A 22,673-nucleotide genomic window follows, 5' to 3' on the forward strand; every position below is an offset into this window, starting at 1 on the left:
TATTCTACTGACCATTGTGGTAGCGATAGCAAGCAAGAGAGTTAGATATTGAGAGTCATAGATAGATAGATAGATAGATGGATGGACGTCAAGGCAAGCATCTGATTGACAGTGGTCCGTGATCTGCTGTTATGCTACTATGCTACTGACCATTGGGGGAGCGATAGCAAGCAAGAGAGTTAGATATCGAGAGTCATAGATAGATAGATAGATAGATGGATGGATGGACGGCAAGGCAAGCATCTGATTGACAGTGGTCCGTGATCTGCTGTTATGCTACTATGCTACTGACCATTGGGGGAGCGATAGCAAGCAAGAGAGTTAGATATCGAGAGTCAAAGATAGATAGATAGATAGATGGATGGATGGACGGAAAGGCAAGCATCTGATTGACAGTGGTCCGTGATCTGCTGTTATGCTACTATGCTACTTACCTAACGTCCAATTCCCATTGCCGCCCCTGGACAGTCGCAACAGGGAGCTTGTTGCTCCCGTCAACCTTACGTTTTCACCTCTGTGTGCTTCCTTTGTTGCAGCCTGCATCCAGATTTTGTTTTGTTTTGTTTTGTTTTGTTTTGTTTTGTTTTGTTTTGTTTTGTTTTGTTTTGTTTTGTTTTGTTTTGTTTTGTTTTGTTTTGTTTTGTTTTGTTTTGTTTCTTACGCCTGAGTGTAGGCACTGGGGAATGGGAGAGTCCTGGCACCGTGGCTTAGTTGGTCAAAGCGCCTGTCTCGTAAACAGGAAACCCTGGGTTCGACTCCTAGCAGTGCCTTGGTTTATGTTGGCCTAGGCAATGGAAAGGAAGTTTCTAAACGCTCAATACATTTTTCCAAGATGGCCGTCCGCAGCAAGCAGCTTAAGGTTACTGTAGCCGCAGTCTGGCAAGGTGACCGCCAGAAGTAGAAACAATAACAAGGGGCGGGGGGAAAAGTGGGCCGTCCCTGGGTGGATTCAAACCACCATCCTTTCGGTTAACAGCCGAACACGCTGACCGATTGCGCCACAGACACAGACGGAGGTGTTGTGCTTGCTGCAGTCGTGCAGTTCCTTCACAGTTGCCAGAAATCATTTCCAGCACACGATTTTCTTTGTCGTTGAATGCAACATACGTGACCATTGGGGGAGCGATAGCAAGCAAGAGAGTTAGATATTGAGAGTCATAGATTGATAGCTAGCTAAAAAGCTAGATAGATAGCTAGATAGATAGATAGATAGATGGATGGATGGACGGCAAGGCAAGCATCTGATTGACTGTGGTCCATGATCTGCTGATATGCTACTATTCTACTGACCATTGGGGTAGCGATAGCAAGCAAGAGAGTTAGATATCAAGAGTCATAGATAGATAGATAGATAGATAGATAGATAGATGGATGGATGGACGGCAAGGCAAGCATCTGATTGACAGTGGTCCGTGATCTGCTGTTATGCTACTATGCTACTGACCATTGGGGGAGCGATAGCAAGCAAGAGAGTTAGATATCGAGAGTCATAGATAGATAGATAGATAGATGGATGGATGGACGGCATGGCAAGCATCTGATTGACAGTGGTCCATGATCTGCTGTTATGCTACTATGCTACTGACCATTGGGGGAGCGATAGCAAGCAAGAGAGTTAGATATCGAGAGTCATAGATAGATAGATAGATAGATGGATGGATGGACGGCAAGGCAAGCATCTGATTGACAGTGGTCCGTGATCTGCTGTTATGCTACTATGCTACTGACCATTGGGGGAGCGATAGCAAGCAAGAGAGTTAGATATCGAGAGTCAAAGATAGATAGATAGATAGATGGATGGATGGACGGCAAGGCAAGCATCTGATTGACAGTGGTCTATGATCTCCTGATATGCTACTATTCTACTGACCATTGTGGTAGCGATAGCAAGCAAGAGAGTTAGATATTGAGAGTCATAGATAGATAGATAGATAGATAGATGGATGGACGTCAAGGCAAGCATCTGATTGACAGTGGTCCGTGATCTGCTGTTATGCTACTATGCTACTGACCATTGGGGGAGCGATAGCAAGCAAGAGAGTTAGATATCGAGAGTCATAGATAGATAGATAGATAGATGGATGGATGGACGGCAAGGCAAGCATCTGATTGACAGTGGTCCGTGATCTGCTGTTATGCTACTATGCTACTGACCATTGGGGGAGCGATAGCAAGCAAGAGAGTTAGATATCGAGAGTCAAAGATAGATAGATAGATAGATGGATGGATGGACGGAAAGGCAAGCATCTGATTGACAGTGGTCCGTGATCTGCTGTTATGCTACTATGCTACTTACCTAACGTCCAATTCCCATTGCCGCCCCTGGACAGTCGCAACAGGGAGCTTGTTGCTCCCGTCAACCTTACATTTTCACCTCTGTGTGCTTTCTTTGTTGCAGCCTGCATCCAGATTTTGTTTTGTTTTGTTTTGTTTTGTTTTGTTTTGTTTTGTTTTGTTTTGTTTAATTTGTTTTGTTTTGTTTTGTTTCTTACGCCTGAGTGTAGGCACTGGGGAATGGGAGAGTCCTGGCACCGTGGCTTAGTTGGTCAAAGCGCTTGTCTCGTAAACAGGAAACCCTGGGTTCGACTCCTAGCAGTGCCTTGGTTTATGTTGGCCTAGGCAATGGAAAGGAAGTTTCTAAACGCTCAATACATTTTTCCAAGATGGCCGTCCGCAGCAAGCAGCTTAAGGTTACTGTAGCCGCAGTCTGGCAAGCTGACCGCCCGAAGTAGAAATAATAACAGGGGGTGGGGGGAAAAGGTCAACAGCTAATCGATTACACCACAGAGACAGACAAAGGTGCTCCTGCTGACACGTTTGAAGAAGGGCAAAAGGAACACTGGATATGTCAGAAGTGGGACTTGAACTCCAGAGGAGACTGCAACATGAACGCAGCCTCTTAGACTGCTCGGACATCCTGACCACTCGGCAGGGTACTAGGAATGCGAGTAGTGGTCCAGGATTGCCTTCCGCAGCCTGAGCTGACCGAAGGACACTCACAAGGTGGAATAAAGTAGGCAGGTGAGGCAGGGATGCTGCCCTCACCTTGCTCTGACAAATTTAGAACCGTAAAAGGACGTGGCGGAAGATGTGGGGGCAGCAGGGGCACCAGGGGCAGCTCCTCATTAGTATAGTGGTGAGTATGTCTACCTGTCTTGCGGGAGACCGGGGATTGATTCCGGGGAGTGGTGGGGGAAGCCTACACAAAGGACTTGAGAACAAGAAAGAGAAAGGTGTGCAAACTGATGTCACACTGTGCAACGTTAATTAGCAACAGGAAGTACTTGATGGCAATGATAACGTGGAGCACTCTCCACTGCAGATCCCAAGCTCTCTTTTCAGCAGTGGCTGATACACACTGTGCCATACTGGCTCCCCCTTCCCCTCCTCCCCCCCAGCCTGTCCCTCCAGGGCATGTCAGTTAGCGGCAAGAGCTGCGTTTGGTGCCGGGCCTTCACACAGGCCCCATCCAGGGACAACTCCTGCGGACCCCTCCTCAACAGGGTCCCTGAGAGGCCTCCATCATACCTCAGGGAAGGGGGAAACCAGCAAATTGGGGAACTTGAACAGGGGCTCTGGGGTCTGGAGCTGGAGGAAACACTCCCTCAGCAGCAGTTTCCCTTCAGAAGGCAGGGTGGCACCGGCCTCGGCCGAGCAGAATACCTGTCCAGCGCAGGGAGCGCACACCCATTTTCCCTTCCAGGCTGTCCACAATCCTCCAGCCAGCAGATCATGCAGCTGGAACACCCCGGTCCAGATGATGGGCATCTGGAGCAGCCAGTGCAGGATGAGGGAGCTGTACACATGTCAGGCTGTGAGCAGCTGCCAGGCCCTCAACACACTGCGGTAGAACCCAGGAAGGTTGCCTGCTGCCAGCCTGCTAATGTCCATCAGGGACATTGCACTGTCCACCTGCAGCGTGCCAAATACAAACTCCTCCACACATCCTGCAGGTCATGCCTCTCCTGCAGCCCCCTCATCTCCCTGGCAGACTGGGAGTGCGGCTCAGTGTGGTTCCTGTCAAGTTTGTCATGCAGGGTGCAATTAAAATCAATAATTGTCATTGTCAAGCTGTTTTAACCCCCCCACTCTCTCCCTGCCATTTGTTGGTGCATATACATTTATAAAAACAAACAATCGTCTCTCAACTACTGCCTTGACAACAAGCAGGCGTCCTTCCACCACCTCAGTCATTAAAACAGAAACTAATCTAAAATGCCCTGAAAATAAAACTGTAACTCCTGCACTCTGTCTTGACCCATGACTAAAACAAATCTCGCCTTTCCAATTCCTGACCCACTCCCCCTCTAGCGTGCTCTGTGTGCATCTGCATCTAAAAAGATCACGGACAGGCATTTCTGCTTGACATACTAAAACACAGCCGCTCTCTTTAACGCATCCATTCATACTTTAATTGTGTCCATTATAGAAGTAGAGTGAGTAACACACACAAAGAAAACAGACAGCAGAAAAAAATAAGTCAAGCACCCCCGTCCATCATTTTAAGTAGGTTTAGCAGACGCTTTTAATCCTATATCCTTCTTGATCTGTAAAGCGATCTGCTCCCTGTCCCTTCCTCATCGGGATACACCTGCTTCTCCACATCCCCCGCTATGGACTAGTTATCCATTGAAGTCTCCCCGTGCAGGTTTGAATCCTGCTGACTATGACGCCAAAGAATAGTGCCAGCCCCCCTAAGGCTTGTTGGCCCCCATTCGTAAAATCTGTTTCTCTCACACATTTTTTTGCAATCTCTCTCTCTCGCTCTATGACTTTATAATATATAAATCTACATATAGAGATTGGAATCTATTGGAATTATTGTGTTGCTCTTGCTCTTCCTCCTTTCTCTGGTCATTGGGGTGACATTTCTTTCTTGTTCCCAAGTCCTTTGTGTAGGCTTCCCCCCCTAGGTGGGGGAAGCAAAACCAGAGAAGGAGCCTGCTATCGGGAAATCAAACCCCAGTCTCCCGCATGACAGGCAGGGATACTCAACGCTATTCTAATGAGGAGCTGCCCTTGCAGCCCCCATATCTTCCGCCATGTCTTTTTCCAGTTCTAAAAGTTGAGGGCAGCCTATAAGCCTATAAGAACTGGCACATACAAGATCTGGGGGAGCTCAGGATCCCATGATGGGACCCACCTCCGGGGACGGTCAGTTCCCCCTGCTGGAGCCCGAGTCCAAGATCTTTTAATTAATTTATGGATGATTGTTTTTAAAACGATTTTAAAAATGAATCTTAATTGTTTTTAAAGATTTAGTTGTTTTTAAACCACTAATTGTTTTAGGGGTTTTTTGGTTTAGTTTTGTTATATTCTTTTGTCAAATACATTGACTGTTTTGGATTTAATTTTAAATGCATTGGACCTTTTTTGTTTGTTTTTTATTTTTACCTTTTTAATTGTTTTTTTTATTTTGTCCAATGCATTTTCAGTTATTTTCAATGTATTTGACTTTTATGTTGGTGAGCAGTTTTGCTTTAATCACGTTTGTTTTGTTGTTTTGTGCACGTTTATTTTAAGTTAATTGTTTTGTTTTTCGTTAAAATCACAAAGATAATAATTTTTTTTAAGTGATTTTAAGAATTGATTTTTAAAGATTTTAATCATAAGTATTAAAAAATTGAATTGTTTTTATGTAAATGTAAAATACTAAATACAATAAAATAGTATTCTAATGAGGAGCTGCCCTTGCAGCCCCCATATCTTCCGCCACGTCTTTTTCCAGTTCTAAAAGTTGAGGGCAGCATCGCTGCCTCCCCTGCCTGCTTTATTCCACATTGTGAGTGTCCTTCAGTCAGCTCAAGCTCCGGAAGGCAGTCCTTGACTGCTACTCATTTTGCTAGCACCCTCCCGGGTGGTCAGGATGGCCAAGTGGTCGAAGGTGCTGTGGTTAGGTTGTAGTTTCCCCTAGAGGCATGGGTTTGATTCCTGCTTTTGACATAGCCAGTGCTCCTTTATCTTGGAATTGGGTTTCTCTTCACCACCTGAAGGAGGACATGGAGTAGACTTTGCAGAGATTGGCATTTGTCTTTTTTTTTTCAGCAGAGGCAGTGTGGCGGCGACCCAGAATCCTTTGGAGTTCCTGATCCAGCGGTGTTCCTGTTCCGGTGCGAGGGAGGCCCAGCTGAGGATGAACCATCTGAAGGTCCTGCCTGGACCAGTGGGACCGAAGAGCAGGCTTCATGAAGGCAGCACCCCACGGGATACCAGGACCAGGTCTCAGCGGGAAGCAGCGCAGCCCACTGGAGCAGTGACTCCAGTCAGACCTTTTCACTGACATCAATCCACTGGAACCTCCACCACCAGCAGGAGACCTACCTCTAGTTTTCTGTTCCTTTGTTTAGTTTAGGAGACAAGCGGATGTCAAGACTCCAGTTCAGCAGGGAGGTCCTGCAAAAAGGTATGGGCTTTGCTGGTGAAGCTGCCGCATAAAGACAAAGACTTCTTCGAGGTAAGCTTTGTCAACCATGATTTGCTAGAGGAGTGCTACAGCGTGTATAGAAGGGAGAAATACAGGGAGCTGGCGGGTTTTGCGATGATAATCCTGTCGGATATTTGCTATAGAATAGTGACTGTGCAATTTTTCTGTGAGATGGTCTCAGGCAAGGACGTGAAGATCTGGCTTGAGAGGTTCAGTGAGCTCTCCACTCGAATAGTTGGATGTTGGATGTGGACGGTGTGTGGGGGGAATGTGGCAGTGCCGGATTCGATTGAGGCGGAGCGTGGAGAATCCAGAGAAGGTCTGCCACCTCCCCAATACTATACAGATCAGAGAAGCTAGGGGGCTGGTCTACTATGACGGGATGCCAAAACTCTGCAGGCGGTGTCAGGGCCGAGACCCCGTTGTTGCCCAGTGCACGTGTAAGTGTAGAGGAGGTCACCAGACACACGCCTGCAGAGAAAAGTTACTCTACTACCTCTGCAGCTGTGGGGGGCCATATCTATAAGAACTGCCTCCAGTCGTACACAAATAGAGTTGGGTCTCCCTTCTCACGATTCCATTCTGGACCCTGAGCCGGAACATGAGGGAGGCCCGGCGCGGGAGGAGGAGGGAGAGGGAGAAGAAGAACAGATATATGACCTGGCTCCAGAACCTCCCCCTACCCCAAAGGAACCACTTAAGAGAAAGGGCTAACAGTCAGAAGGGGGGGGTTGGGTGAAGGTGAGCAATAAAAAGAGAAAAGTGGTGGACAGAGAGGAGAAATAATGTCTCCTCTCTGGAGGCAGCCCAAGATAGTCGAGCTCCCCCCGGCCCACCCCTCGCTGGAGCCGAAGCAGAAGTTCCACTCCCTCCTCCAGCAAAAACGGAACATCGGGCCCTGCCTTGGTGGACCAGCCCCCTGAAAACCACTGAAAAGAAAACCAGACCCACCGCTCCTCCATGTGTGAGAGTGGAGAGCAGAGCCTCGGGAACCGGGTCGAAAGATAGTGTAGGTGAGACCGTCTTGCAGAAGAGAGCCAGCCCTCCCTCCAGCTGCGACAGGCAGGTGAGAAAGAAAGCCCTGGAACCGTTGTAGCTGGAGGGTGAATTAGATCAGGTGCTGGCTCGTATAGAAAGAAAGGCAAAGGACAGGAATATCGGCGCACACAGGTGTCGAAACCGCCAGCACAGAAGGGTGCCTCCTCTAGCCACCTCGGAGAAGGGGGATAGAGGAGCGGCAGGGCCACGGTCTCACCCAGGGGTCCCTGTTTTTATTATTATTATTATTATTATTATTATTATTATTATTATTATTATTGTCATTTAGCTGACAATCTTATCCAGGGCGACTTACATTTGTACCCATTTATACAGCTGGGCATTTTACTGGTGCAATCTAAGTGAAGTACCTTGCTCAAGGGTACAACTGCACTGCCCCACCCAGGATTCGATGTTAGGGGCCAAAGCCTCCATGACAGAGGAGGAGTTGGCCAGACAGCCAAAGGAGAGGAAGAGAGAGGGGAAGAGATACCCCAACTACCCCATCCCTCTTGTTAAGAAGATCAAAGGTGGTGAGGGGGGGGGTAAAAGGCACTCCTCCTCCTAATAAGTCTGGTCCAGGGGTCCTTGGGCCCCCACCTCAGGGCTGCTCCTCAGGAGCAGAGTCCGACTTGACACGCTGGTCTCAGGAGTACAGACGTGAGTGAATCTTCCCATGTGCACCCAGACTGGTTCTCTGTCTCTCTCTCTCTCTGCAGGTCTGTGAGGAGCCGAGGCGCCAGCGCCTAGGCACCATCCACACAGATTGAGGATGCCGGCGAGGCAACCATGGCCTGCGGAGAGGAGTTAGCACAGCAGAGACAGGAACCGGTCCGGAGTGGAGCATCAGCACTGGGAAGCATAGAAAGAACATCTCTATCAGGACTGTGAGGGCCTCCTCTGCAGGATTGTTGATTTTAATTTTATAAAGACTGATTATGGTCTTTGTTTTAAATGGTTTTAAATCACAGGGTTTTGAGTTTTTTTTTATGTTTATGGTTTGTCTGATGTGCTGACTGTTTTTAAAATTAGAAAAAGATGTATTAGACTGTTTTGTATTGCTTTAGAAACATGTTTTGTTCTTTATTTTGTCTAATGCATTTACCGTTTTAAAACAACACATCAGATGTTTTTTTTTTCATTATAGCTATTTTGGCAGTTTGCCATATTTAATACAAATTGTTTTGATATTGAACACACTTTTGAATTCACTTGTTCTGTTTAAAACTTTTAAGGATTTTAAAAGTTTCAGAAATGATTTTAGAATTGTTTTTTAAAAACAGTTTTTAATCATGAGTATTAAAACTTTGTATGTTTAATTTTCGTAATGTAAAATACTCAAACAATAAAAACAGTGCTCCTTTTGCCCTTTTTGAAATGAGTCATGGTTGGCGCCTCCCTGGTCTGTTCCGCACGTGATCCAAAACGGTCTCAAAGACCAACTGCGCCGACTTTGGCTGATATTAGGGGAAATCATTCAGATGGCTTCTGGAAAATGATGTCGGTTACACCATGTACCTGATCACAAATGTACAGGAGGAAACAGCTAAAGGTTTCCTTCTTCACAAGGACACAGTAAGGACAGTTTAATGTCATTCATTGATTATGCACTGAGCCACAACAAAATTGAGGATCTTCTGAAATTTGAAACGCACAAGAAAGATGTGCCAATGGGACCTGAGAAATCTGAAGATGACAATCTTGTTGGATTTGGGGTGCGCGCTGAAGACACCTGGAGAGAGATTTCGATAAAGCGAAGCCGATGGTTATGCTGCATTTATTCTCAGCAGAAAATGTGTACCGGGGACAAAAATGCATAAGCTACAAAGTTACTTGCAGAGGAAAAGGGATCTTTTTTCTAGAGCTACCTCAACAGTGTCTGTGCTACTTGGGGCTGTTTCTGTTCCCTCGATGGTGTCTGTGCCCCCTCGGGCTGTTTCTGTTCCCTCAACAGTGTCTGTGCCTCCCCCACAAGAACCAGGCATGTAATTACTTCACTACTTCAAGTAGTAACGAATGTCATGAAGTTAAAAACAAAAATTAAATACTTAAATATTTTCTATTTACTAGATATACACCAATCAGCCATAACATTATGACCACCTGCCTAATATTGTGTAGGTCCCCCTTTTTCCACCAAAACAGCCCTGACCTGTCGAGGCATGGACTCCTGTAAGTCCAGTAAGTTGCGAGGTGGGGCCTCCATGGATCAGATTTGTTTGTCCAGCACATACCACAGATGCTCGATTTGATTGAGATCTGGGGAATTTGGAGGCCTAGTCAACACCCTGAACTCGTGATTCATCAGACCAGGCCACCTTTTTCCATTGCTCCGTGGTCCAGTTCTGATGCTCACGTGCCCATTGTAGGCACTTTCGGCAGTAGACAGGGGTCAGCATGGGCACCCTGACTAGTCTGCGGCTACGCAGCCCCATACGCAACAAACTGTGATGCACTGTGTGTTCCGACACCTTTCTATCAGAACCAGCATTAACTTTTTCTGTTGGATCGGACCACACGGGCCAGCCTTCACTCCCCACGTGCATCAATGAGCCTTGGCCGACCCATGACCCTGTCGCCGGTTCACTGCTTTTCCTTCCTAGGACCACTTTTGATAGATACTGACCACTGCAAACCGGGAACACCCGAGCTGCAGTTTTGGAGATGCTCTGACCCAGTCGTATAGCCATCACAATTTGGCCCATGTCAAAGTCACTCAGATCCTTACGCTTGCCCATTTTTCCTGCTTCTAACACATCAACTTTGAGGACAAAATGTTCACTTGCTGCCTAATATATCCCACCCACTGACAGGTGCCATGATAACGAGATTATCAGTGTTATTCACTTCACCTGTCAGTGGTCATGAATACCTGGATAAGGTAATGATAGATATATCACCATCTAAATTTACTGCACAAGCTTGTAAGTAAACGTTTATTATGTTATTTTGATTTTGAAACTAGTCAAAAGTGAAACAAGTTATCTATGTTCATTTCACATAGAAATTATCTTATTAGTGAATAAGGTGGCACAACCAAAGATAAAAACTTTAAACATGGAATATTGTTATTGCCATACTAATACTAACACTAACAATTAATCTGCTTCACAGTAAGAATATGAATAAACTTTTTTTAATACATTCAGAACGATCTAATTCTACAGTATCAAGACCACCTGGAGGTGACACTACCAACAAGGATGTATGCCAGTCAGATTGTAAATATGTATTACTTGCATAATCTTAATAAACATAACTTTCATTTGAAACATTTCTTTGTTTTTAAAACATAAGTCCACCTGTAAAGCCTACATCACCACTGTTATCAATGGTGTCAGAAGTGGCTCCATCTGGTCAAGCACAAGGTATGCTATTTACATTTCATTGATAAGTGTACTGAAATCACCATTATGTGCACATGCATACAAATACACAATTCATTGCTTTTGTTGTTTCACAAACCTAAGTTTTTGTCTGTACTGTCACTATATACATATTTTTCTTAATCTTTTACACTAAATAATTACCAGTTTAGAAAAAAATTAAACACTATAAAAAGATACTGATATTTTATATTTTATGCAGGTACAGAGTCTGTGACTGTGAGTGCCATTGCCAGCGCACCATTACAGAAAATAGTTGTGTACTGTGCAAGCTTTGTGGTCTGGACTAAAAATTATTCATATATTTTGCCTAAAGGTACACCCCTACCACCTACTTCCATACAAGTGTCATCATTTGCTTCTCCTCACACAATTAGTTTTGATAAAGGAATCAAGGGTTGGAGATGTTCTCAAGAGTGGAAGGTGTGGATGAAGACAGAATTAGAAGCCTTGGGACTGTGGCCTGGATCGCATCCTGTATGTCTCCCAATGAACAGTGTTTCGCTGTTTTGACTAAAGTATTTTCAGCTCCACCTATTCTTTATTTGGAAACCTGAGGATAGTACCATTATGAGCAGGTTGAAAAACAATTTCACACTTCGCTGCTTACATGGATGTTCTCAGCCACTGATAGTCTCATCTGGGGTGGGAAGACCCAGAGTGATTGTTGGCATCAGTGGTCAATATTATATATTTACATCCAGACTGTGCTGTAAAGCATGAAAAAAGCACTGGTTTGCTGACAATCCACAATGGCTGGAAAAACTTTCTCTGAGGTATACCAACATTTTACTGATTGTCTGATACAGAAGCATCAATGTCAAGAGTCAGTCATCAACAAGTTTACACAGGGCACATTTGGGCAAGTAATGAGATCTGACCACACCAGGAAAGTTGTCTTATTAAATTTGTGAGAGATAGAAACATTATCCCCATAACTCAGGTCATACCAGGCAGGTCACCTTCATAAAAAAAGTTAAAATAACGAATTGATATCTGACTAACGGCCGGATTAAATCAAAACTTTGACCCACCCGCTAATAGCAAACTACAAACCTGTACATCATAGTGGTTACATTTATGATTAGAAGAAAATGGCATCTTACTAAAAATGAAGCTGCAACTGAGTACAGTTCTGTAGTTTTCTATTAGCAGGTGGGTCAAAGTTTAGATTTAATCCCAGCCTAATTGTGCTGTACATAAATAGTAATGCATCTTAAAGCAAGGGTGAAAAACACCTCTTTATCACATACAGTGAGGGAAAAAAGTATTTGATCCCCTGCTGATTTTGTATGTTTGCCCACTGACAAAGAAATTATCAGTCTATAATTTTAATGGTAGGTGTATTTTAACAGTGAGAGACAGAATAACAACAAAAAAATCCAGAAAAACGCATTTCAAAAAAGTTATAAATTGATTTGCATGTTAATGAGGGAAATAAGTATTTGATCCCCTAGCAATCAGCAAGATTTCTGGCTCCCAGGTGTCTTTTATACAGGTAACGAGCTGAGATTAGGAGCACTCTCTTAAAGGGAGTGCTCCTAATCTCAGTTTGTTACCTGTATAAAAGACACCTGTCCACAGACTCAATCAATCAATCAGATTCCAAACTCTCCACCATGGCCAAGACCAAAGAGCTGTCCAAGGATGTCAGGGACAAGATTGTAGACCTACACAAGGCTGGAATGGGCTACAAGACCATCGCCAAGCAGCTTGGTGAGAAGGTGACAACAGTTGGTGTGATTATTCGCAAATGGAAGAAACACAAAATAACTGTCAGTCTCCCTCAGTCTGGGGCTCCATGCCAGATCTCACCTCGTGGAGTTTCAATGATCATGAGAACGGTGAGGAATCAGCCCAGAACTACATGGGAGGATCTTGTTAATGATCTCAAGGCAGCTGGGACCATAGTCACCAAGAAAACAATTGGTAACACACTATGCCGTGAAGGACTGAAATCCTGCAGCGCCCGCAAGGCCCCCCTGCTCAAGAAAGCACATGTACAGGCCCGTCTGAAGTTTGCCATCATCTGAATGATTCAGAGGAGAACTGGGTGAAAGTGTTGTGGTCAGATGAGACCACAATCCAGCTCTTTGGCATCAACTCAACTCGCCGTGTTTGGAGGAGGAGGAATGACCCCAAGAACACCATCCCCACCGTCAAACATGGAGGTGGAAACATTAGGCTTTGGTGGTGTTTTTCTGCTAAGGGGACAGGACAACAGCACCGCATCAAAGGGATGATGGACAGGGCCATGTACCATCAAATCTTAGGTGAGAACCTCCTTCCCTCAGCCAGGGCATTGAAAATGGGTCGTGGATGGGTATTCCAGCATGACAATAACCCAAAACACACAGCCAAGGCAACAAAGGAGTGGCTCAAGAAGAAGCACATTAAGGTCCTGGAGTGGCCTAGCCAGTCTCCAGACCTTAATCCCATAGAAAATCTGTGGAGGGAGCTGAAGGTTCGAGTTGCCAAACAGCCTCGAAACCTTAATGACTTGGAGAGGATCTGCAAAGAGGAGTGGGACAAAATCCCTCCTGAGATGTGTGCAAACCTGGTGGCCAACTACAAGAAATGTCTGACCTCTGTGATTGCCAACAAGGGTTTTGCCACCAAGTACTAAGTCGAAGGGGTCAAATACTTATTTCCCTCATTAATATGCAAGTCAATGTATAACTTTTTTGAAATGCGTTTTTCTGGATTTTTTTGTTGTTATTCTGTCTCTCACTGTTAAAATACACCTACCATTAAAATCATAGACTGATCATTTCTTTGTCAGTGGGCAAACGTACAAAATCAGCAGGGGATCAAATACTTTTTTCCCCCACTGTATATATTCTAGAAAAATATGGAATAATCTGAACAATCAATTATCTAGTAGCAGGTGGCCAACGTTATGCCTTTATCCTAGACACAGCAGCCTATATAACACGGAGATGATATGCAACAACATAATGAAACCAGTGTCAATCATTCATTACTAATCACATATCACACACGCATGACGCAATTGGATTGAATGAGCACCATATCGCCATCTATACAAGAGAAAGTGGACTATTATGACAATTAAAACGGCAGACATCGATGCCCGAAGGCGTGGAAGAAGATGCCAGCCCTACACTTTCAGATCCATCGGAACTTTCTAGACCTTCCGATCACCTTTTAATAAGACATTATCGGTTTGATAGACACAGCATATCGTTATTGTGTCACCTGCTGAAGGATAAATTGAACAATAGATTTGCACGCAACCATCCTCTTACCGTGGAGACAATTATGTGCCGCGTTAGCCTATATGCTACAGGCTCCTTTCAAACTACAGTAGGGGACGTTGTGGGGGCGCCAAGCCACTATCAGCACCGCTATCACAGCTGGCACTGTGGAAAATCAATGATGTAGATTGACATATATACAACTGACATATACACAATTATATTACACTGTCATATTACAATGTGTACTATAAAGAGTATCTATGTATGGATCAGTGGCGTAGCCAGGAAAATGAGGGCGAGGCATAATGAGGGATTCACGGTGGGGGTCTGGGGGTCCTCCACCAGAAAATGTAGAAAATTAAACACCTGAAATGAGCGATTCTGAGTCATATCGGAGTCGAACAACTTATATCAATATCTCCATGAAATATATATTTGCTTCACAACCACATATCACAATGGGACACATCCAGTGAACAATCACACATCAACCGACATTATACCGGCAAACTAGGGGCCAGATTGAATCAAATCTTTGACCGCTGCTAATACAAAACTACAGAACTGGACTCAGTTGCGGCTTCATTCTTCAGTTGATCATTTATTCTAATAATTAATGTAACCACTATGATGTTCATTTAGTAGTTTTGTATTAGCCAGTGGGTCAGTTTTTATTGAATACACCGCGCTACACATTATTCTTATTCTTATTATTCTTATTATTATTATATGTGTTTATATGTTTATTGGCAATCTTACAAAACAGAGCAATACAAAGTGCACATGACAAGTAAACGCTGATTTAAAGCGTCCCTGAATAAGAGACTTGCATTTTTCTGGTATTCATATATAACCGAAGATACCAGCATTGATCCACGGCTATAGATAACGCCTGGATAAGATTGTCTGCGAAGACATACAAAATTTAAAATACACAGCTGTCATCAAGAGCGGCTTTGTTTTTATTATTGTATTATTTTCTCCTACTCTTTTTTAGCCGCTACACAGTACAGGTTTGTAATTGTGTTTCAGCGGGTAGACTCATGCTTTCAATTTACAGCGTGGAGCTGTACCTTCAGGCGCTATCGTGGGGCTGGATAAAATTAAAACTTTGACCCACCCGCTAATAGCAAACTACACACCTGTACATCACAGCGGTTACATTTATGGTTAGAAGAAAGTGTCATCTTACTGAAAATGAAGCCGCAACTGAGTACAGTTGTGTAGTTTGCTATTAGCGGGCGGGTCACAGTTTTGATTTCTCTGCTTTATCGACGCATCGCTCTCCTCGCAGCACGTCCTGCTCTCGCGCCCTCGCTGTCACTCAGATTTCAGACACTGTGATTGGCTCGCGATTTCTCTCACGCGCCCGCCCACCCCAGAAACCCCGCCAGAAAATCCGGCTCCTCCCGCTCGCAGCTCCGCACATTTCAGATTTAATTCAGCGAGGAGCTGAGCTGCGAGATCCCCTCCTGTGACTCTTCTGGGACTTTTCGCGCTCGCAAACATTTTTGATTTAATCCTGCCCTTAGTCTTTTGCTGTTACAATGTACAAAGACAGAGTAGGTCTGTATTTTCGGGTGTAGCTCGCACAGTACACGTCTTATGTTTACCCTTTCAACTCTACTTTGTAGAGCCAGCGATTCTGCATTGTTCAGTATATAATATGTCACCATAATATACGATCTCACTGAGATAGAAGAGGACAAAATCGTGCCCCCGTGTTGCATCGTTAACATTAAACAGTAGTAATGCACTCGCGGTGGCACTCGATCTCAGATTGAAATGATTTTCAAATTAAAGCAATAACCCACCACTACAGATTCAGCAACGTCATTGCTGTTGTACCATTGTTCATATTCTTGTATTTATTTTAATAACTTGTATTTTCGTGTTTTGTGAATCACTTTTAATTCTATGTTTTAGTTTCACTTTCGGTTTGTCTAGCTTTTCTCAACGGCTTTCTTTCTGAAACGATCCCTCACTATAACAAATCTCAGTTTATACTATTTGTATTTGCTTGCAGAAGTGTCTGTGTGTTTAAACAGATACTTTCCATTGTAGTACTGTTGCAAGTGACTGATAGTTCTTAGTTTTTACGATGTGCATGCCAAAGATGGCGCCTGAATCTTGTTTTCTCAGTGAAAAATATGATATATGCTGCCACAAGTGGAGACAGTGCATCATTACAGTAAAAAAATTGACTTTTTGTCTAAAACATTTGTTCATTGCGCCCATATTTCTTCACGTAGGAACTTTTCTTATAGAATATTTGTAGAGAACAGTCCACAGATGCTGTATACCAAAGCACACATCAGCCAGTCAAATGGTCTATGAGGAGCTGAGGCTCAAGTGTTTTCAGCTTAATTGAAAATTGTGAGCACACCATGTGACTTATCATTTTTTTGATATATCCAAATCAAGTATTTACATAAGCACACTATGTAGAAAAAGTTTCATAACTCAACTCTTTACCATTCCTGATAAAACACTGTTTGAAAACGGTCCAATTTTTTGGACTACATTCAAGATGGCTGCCAAACCATGTGACGTTAGGCCACCATATTGTATTTAAGTGACCATACCATAGCCCCTACACTCATACCATAGTTTGGTGAGTTTTCACCAAGCAGTTCAAAAGTTATAGGCATTTGAAAATATTCTGGCGGAAGAAAAGAAAAATAAATAAATAAATAATAATAATAATAATAATAATAATAATAATAATAATAATAATAATAATAATAAAAATCCTTACAACAACAATAGGCTTCCAGGCATCCTGGACCTGGAAGCGTAATAATAAATATATCTGCAAGCAGCAATGCAGGGGGCCAAATACACATCTACACAGTACTAACACAGTCTAATACATTCTAATGTACTTCAAACCTGCTATTTATGACACGTTATGCAATTTAAGCATTGCTTTAAGCATCTCGTTTCATCAATCGTATTGCCTTTAACAAATCTGATGGAGGATCTAGCCAAGGGCATGTGTACAGAATTCCACATCAATCGTACCTGCGGTTTCACAGAAGAAGACGTTTGAAAATTGTCCAAAATCTGTCACTTAAACCAATCTGGCAACCAGCCAGTGACAAATGACTTCCATATTACATATGGCAATGCTCTACACAGCTGTGTATCACTGTATGAAGTGTATTGTTTGTATAAGCTTTTGAAAATAACTGCAGAAACATTTTCATAATAATACTAATGAAATATATTCGTTGCAGACAACTATTGAGGCTTCCAGGTGATTCCAGTCAATAAATGTATGGTTTCACACCCCTAATAATATAAATCAGATGAAAGCAAATTTTGACAAAATCGGAAGAGTTTTCATGTTGAAGTTCCCCCTCTTGTGGTCACATATGTTGAAGTACAAGCCAGTATTAATCTCAAAAAGTCAACTACCCTGATTTGATTTCAATATATCATTTTTAATTAAATTAGTTTAATAATATAAATAGCTCTGGTATCATAATAAATGAGTAAACACTTTATTCTACAAGTCTCATTTGTGTACTTGTATAGCATAGAACTGCTGCAGCTTTTCAATTCGCAGTAATCATCCGAACCTCATTTAGTAGCTTAATTTCTGTTTCATTTGGTTGTCACATTGATTACCGATGTGCACGTTATATATAATTATGGCTTGTAAATTCAATGTTTTATACACTGTAAAAAATTAATCATGGGTCTTGTAATTTTCACTAAATGTTTTTACGTAATTATTAAAAATAATGTGTACATTTTATTAATGAAATTGTGGTTTAGTGTTTGATACAAAATATTGAGAAGATTTCACTAATAGAACCAAGAGATACATTTTCCTCTTTTATTTAAGGACATTTCTGCAATTTTAAGGCTTAAGAGAATTAGTTCAATTTTAGTTGTCTCATGTCGATGCCTATTCTGACGAGCTGATGAGTTGAAACAGGTGTCTTAAATTAACGAAATCCAATATTCCACAAAAAGTGTGACAGGTAAAATGTCTTTCTCTCTAGAGATCAGTATGGATTGAAAGGTTTGTTTGATGTTGGCTTGAGAAAGAATAGCCAAAAGAGAGATAGATAGATAGATAGATAGATAGATAGATAGATAGATAGATAGATAGATAGATAGAATTAGATAAGTGCTGATTGGCTCGCAAATAGAACCGTATAGTACGAAGTTTGAGTTCAACTTTGTAGACAGAACCTTTTTGTTTTCTAAATAAAAAGTCCAAAAATGTACACAACTTAAAAAAAAGTCACATAATGTAAATAAGTTGTCACAGAATAAGAATATGTGAATAACTCAATTTTGTCAAAAATGTCAGATAGAACCTTATAATTCCAAGGGGATGAACCTGAACAATACTTTTTTACAATTAAATTGTCTAAAACAACTGTGAAAATATTTAACACAAATAAGACTTTTGTCAGCCACTATATTAAGAAAGGTAACACTTTATTTAGGTGGTCCACTTTAGAAATTCTACTGAGTATAAGTAACTTTGCAACTACGTGTTAACGTAATCTATTAACCCTAACCTAACAGTTTACTTGCAGTCTACTAATACTCTAATGAGAGTAGTTACTTACAGTTAGTAGAATGTCTAAAGTGGACCATCGAAATAGTGTAACCAAAAAAAAAAAATGTAGGTTATATCTTTCAGTCCTCAAACCCAAAAGGCGTGATGTAAGGCAGAGTGTAATTTCATTTATATGTAACAGAGAGCAGCTAGTAAGAGCTGTGTGAGTAAACCTCACTCCACTTGGCCTCAAGAGGTGCCCCAGTGACTGATGCTAGAGGCTATGATCTTTAGCGTCCTTGTTAGTGCACCCACCTCCAATGCCGGTGAAGCTGGTTCGAATTTTGCTTGGAGCGGTGCAAGTAGGACCAGTTACATTTACAGATTGGGATCAACATCAGTGTTAAGGTGCAAAGCTTCAGTTGAAGCAACCCTTCGGATCCCAGTGAATCAGGCACCCCAGTGAGCGCTTCCAGTAACAGTTTAGACTCTCAGCAGGAGACAGGCCCGGGAAATAAAGTCACTGACACAATGTCAGTTTGTTTATCTTCGTTTATTGAAAGTTTCACACAGCCTTTTATACATCTACAAGCAATATTTCATAGGTGGTTCGGGGCAGTCCCGAACCTGAATGAAATTTTCTTTGCATATGTCCCAGGGCAGTTCCGAGACACAGGAAGAAATAATTGATAAGGTATTCTTTATAATTGGGAAAACAACTTTACCCCAACAATCAGAATAAGTAAACTGAAAATTAGAATTAATGTGGGGGCTGTTTTACATTCTGAATGCACTATATTCCTCATGTAAACATGGTTAATTTGCAGTTTTCCCCCCTACACTGGTGTCACCAAATGTATTTTTTTTCTTTACCCTGAATACACCCTCTGTCATTGGTGAAACTATATTTGAGCTTGTTATTTTGACAGTGTGTGCCGTCCACTGAAACATATTTTTTTGTTTTAGTGTTTACAAAGAAATTTAGAATTTTAAGTTGTTATAAGAAAAATGTTTCAAAATGTTTGTTTACAACCGTACACAAATAAACTTTATAATTATGGACAGATATATAATGATAGAGAGACAGACAAGATAAAAATACTTATTTAATGGTTGTTTTACAGTGCGACAATACAGATGTACAGCAAGATCTCCTGCCGCAAATAATGAAAATTGCCATCTGCAAGAGGGATGATCAGGAGGACGTCAGCATCATCTTGGAGGGGGTGCAAGTCATGGCTGGCTTGGAAAATCTGTCTAGAGCCTGTGCTGTTTTTCTTGGACTGACGTATGCACTAAACCTCACCTACTCGAAAGAACTGAGGCACACATTTGAGGCCTTTCAGAAGCTCTTCTTAGAACTGGATGTGTGCAAGTTTTCCCCCAAATTACTAACACTTAAAAACAAACTCATGTCTTAGATTGAGAGACAAAGCATTATTACCAAGTTCTGGTGGAAAAAAACTGCACTGATTGAGCGTTTGATACTGTTCTACATGATTGTTGTTCATACAATCTTTTAGCTAGTATAAATGGTTTTATACATTTTGCTACAAGTTGTTATTTGTATGCACATGTTTTTGTGTAACAAAATGATGTTTCTCAATGACATGGGAAATGTAAACTTTTTTTTTTCATGTCTTAAAACTGCTGCTTACATTTTATATATATTTGTTATTTATGGTTACAGTCCAAAAAGACAATAAAAGCATGTTTGTCAACAAAAACTGCATTTTGTATTCATTATTATCTTAACCTGAAAAAGGCAGTACATTTTATAATTAAGTCATTTTAATTAATACAAATGAGTAAATTTTACTTGATTAATTTGTGAGAAAACATACAATAAAAAAGATTAAATTAAATTCATTGTGTGCCATAGACTAAATAATTTAGGAAATTTTACTTAATTTATTCGCGTAGATTTCGCAAAAAAACTAAACCTTAAAAAATATGTGTAATAATGTTACCATAATTTTTTAAAGTAGATTGCATGTAACATTTTTTACAGTGTACAATTCCAGCTTGTAAAAGCAATGTTTTTCATAAAGCGGGAAATATGTCCAATTACTAATATCAAGCGCCTCAATGAGCAGGTCCGTTTATTCGATTGTAGCTCGCACAGTAAACGTCTTATGTTCGCCCTTTCAATTATATTGAATAGAGCCAGCGATTCTGCACAGTTCAGTATACATGTCACCATAAGTTACGATTTCACTGAGAGAGAAGAGCACAAAATCGCCCCCTGTGTTGCATCGTTAACTATTTAACCAGGAACTGATGCATGGATCCAGCCAATCTCAGTTTGAAATGATGTTCAGTTGAAAGCAATAATCCACCACTACAGATTCAGCAACATCACCGCTCTTGTACCACTGTTGATTTTAATGTATTTTATGTATTTTACATAATGTGTATTTATGTTTCATGTGAATCACATTTAATCCAATTTTTTAGTTTCACATTTGTTTTCTCTTGCTTCTCTTCAAGGTTTCTCTACAGCTGAAATAATCCCTAATTTAAACACATCTCAATTTACACTATTTGTATTTGCAGACAGAAGTGTCTGTGTGTTTAAAATAATAGTTTCCACTCTAATAATGTTGCAAGTGACTGATAGTGTTTTGTTGTTACGATGTACATGCCCAAGATGGCCGCTTCATTTTTTAAAATCTCAGTGCTGTTTGTGGTATATGCTGCTACCAGTGGTGACAGTGTTTTATTGCAGGCTTAAAATTGAACAAAATGTACAGTAAGTCAAAATATTTTGTTCATTACTGCTATGTTTCTTCATGTAGGAATTGTCTTTTAGGATATGTGTAGAACACAGTCCAAAGATACTGTATACCAAAGCACACATCAGCCAGTATAAGGGTTTATGAGAAATCGAGGCATAATCCAAGATTGTTGCCACACTGTGTGACTTATCAATGTTTGGTAATACACATTTCAAGTACTAACATCAGAGTAGTAATGATGGTACTTTATGTCAAAGTGACAGGTGGCCCCGCCCCTACCCAGAAGCCCCATCGGCTGGGAAACCCGCCTTACCCAGAAGCCTCACGGGCCATGAAGCCCCTCCTTACCCAGAAGCCCAATGGGCCAGGAAGCTCCTCCTTACCCTGTACCCTTTGATCCTCTCCAGTCAGCCATCTTGTAAGAATACAGGTTTTACCCTTTGACCCTCTCCTGTCAGCCATCTTGTTTGGATGACCGTGATCTTGTTAGGATGGCAGCCATCTTGTTTGGATGACCTCCATCTTGTTAGGATGACAGGCATTTTGGAAAGGGCACAGGTCATCTTGACAAGTGTTCGCCGCCATCTCACCCTGATGGTGTATGTGTGTGTGTGTGTGTGTGTGTGTGTGTGTGTGTGTGTGTGTGTGTGTGTGTGTGTGTGTGTGTGTGTGTGTGTGTGTGTGTGTGTGTGTGTGTGTGTGTGTAATGTTTAAGAGTTTAAACTTATTATTATTTGTGTTAGGTTATGTTTTATGATTAGGTTTGGTACGATAAGTTGTTACCAAAATAAAATACATTAAAATAAGAAGAGAACAACAACATAAAGTTTTAATAAAAAAGTATTTTAAACTGTGTTTAGTGATGTGCATGTGATGATTTTAGGTTATATATTTTATGATTGTTTTTGGGGTGGTATAAAATAAAATAAATTAAATTAGAAAAAGAGAACAAAATAAAGTTTTGATCAAAAAAGTACTTACCCAGAGTGGAATTCCAACCCACACAGACATACATCTATTAGATCTTAAGTCCAATGCCTTAACCACTCAGCCACCTGGGTGTTACTATTTGGTATAAGTTACTAAGTTGAAGGGTGTATTCATTAATCACGAGAAAATGAACCATGAAGAGAGATTAAAAGAGATCTATTATACGCCTAAAGAAGCCGGTCGTTTTGGAGGACTCGATACACTGCTGAGAAGTGCCAGAGCAAAGGGTGACCGTATAAAAAGAGAACATGTTTCACAATGGTTATCGGATCAATATACATACACAGTGCACAGACCAGCGCGGGTGAGGTTTAAGAGGAACTTGACACTGGTACAAGACATTGACTGGCAATG

General features: G+C 41.8%; 2 non-coding genes across 2 annotated transcripts; both read left to right on the plus strand.

Moving 5' to 3' along the window:
• Positions 1-696: 696 nt before the first annotated feature.
• trnat-cgu (transfer RNA threonine (anticodon CGU)) lies at positions 697-770 on the plus strand. Its single transcript has one exon. It is a non-coding gene; the product is annotated as a tRNA-Thr (tRNA).
• A 1,757-nt stretch (positions 771-2,527) lies between these two features.
• Positions 2,528-2,601, plus strand: trnat-cgu (transfer RNA threonine (anticodon CGU)). The gene has a single exon. It is a non-coding gene; the product is annotated as a tRNA-Thr (tRNA).
• Positions 2,602-22,673: the final 20,072 nt, after the last annotated feature.

The sequence above is a fragment of the Amia ocellicauda genome, chromosome 2 (genome assembly GCF_036373705.1).
Source record: "Amia ocellicauda isolate fAmiCal2 chromosome 2, fAmiCal2.hap1, whole genome shotgun sequence".
NCBI lineage: Eukaryota > Metazoa > Chordata > Actinopteri > Amiiformes > Amiidae > Amia > Amia ocellicauda.